This window comes from Trichechus manatus, unplaced genomic scaffold, assembly GCF_000243295.1.
Source record: "Trichechus manatus latirostris isolate Lorelei unplaced genomic scaffold, TriManLat1.0 scaffold00004, whole genome shotgun sequence".
NCBI classification, from domain to species: domain Eukaryota; kingdom Metazoa; phylum Chordata; class Mammalia; order Sirenia; family Trichechidae; genus Trichechus; species Trichechus manatus.
Genome location: NW_004443940.1, coordinates 31,673,367 through 31,674,343, shown reverse-complemented (window position 1 = coordinate 31,674,343; position 977 = coordinate 31,673,367). Strand labels below are relative to the sequence as shown.

At 40.9% G+C, this 977-nt stretch overlaps 1 pseudogene; it reads left to right on the top strand.

The window, feature by feature from the left end:
- Nucleotides 1–515: 515 nt before the first annotated feature.
- Nucleotides 516–612, top strand: LOC111821154 (uncharacterized; annotated as a pseudogene).
- Nucleotides 613–977: the final 365 nt, after the last annotated feature.

Sequence of the window (977 nt, the reverse complement as noted above, 5' to 3'; positions counted from 1 at the left end):
CCATAAACTGAACAGGTGCCAGGTAGAAGAGGAGGCTTTAGTCAAATTAATAACAAAATCATGGTAATTTGCCACAAATCAGAGAAATTAATGTTCGACAGACTAGTGCATCTTGATGATTGTTACTGTGTAAAGTTGTCCTTCTCCATATTTGCAAAACTTAAGTTTTCCTACCGCCTTTTTTTATTGGTACATTGTGTGACATTTGGTTTGTTCAAAAGAGCCCGACTCTTTGTATACTTCCAAATTTGTTGGTTACCACGACGGGGTATTGTTTACTAAAGGCTGAAATGATCATGAGCGAATCCTCCCAAAGCAGGAACTTTATTTCAAATTGATTATCACCAAAGCAGAAAGAGCCTTCATGTAATAGGTAGGCTGTCATTTTTATTTATCGTTTCTCACTAAATCCTAATATGTTTGTATGTCAACATTTTGTAGACCGGAAGCTAAGGCATTAAAAGACAGCATCATTAAAAAATGGAGCAAGGGACAAAATTAAGAAATGATCAGAGGTCTCACTTCAGCAGCACATATACTAAAGTTGGAACGATACAGAGAAGATTAGCATGGCCCCTGCTCAAGCAAATTCATGAAGTGTCCATATTTTGGGGGGAAGTCAGCACAACTTGACCAAGTCAAAATCATAGAAGCTTCACAGACACATCCAAACTCCCTGAAGGACCAAGTTACTGGGCTGAGAGCTGGGGACCGTGGTCTCGGGACGTCTAGCTCAATTGGTATAACATAGTTTATAAAGAAAATGTTCTGTATCCGACTGTGGTGAGTAGTGTCTGGGGTCTCAAAAGCCTGAGAGCAGCCCTCTAAGATACATCTACTGGTCCCATCCCAGCTGGAGCAAAGGAGAATGAAGAAAGCCAAATACATAAGGGAAAGATTAGTCCAAAGGACTAATGGACAGCTACCACAACCCCCACCAGACTGAGCCCAGAACAACTAGATAATGCCCGGTTACC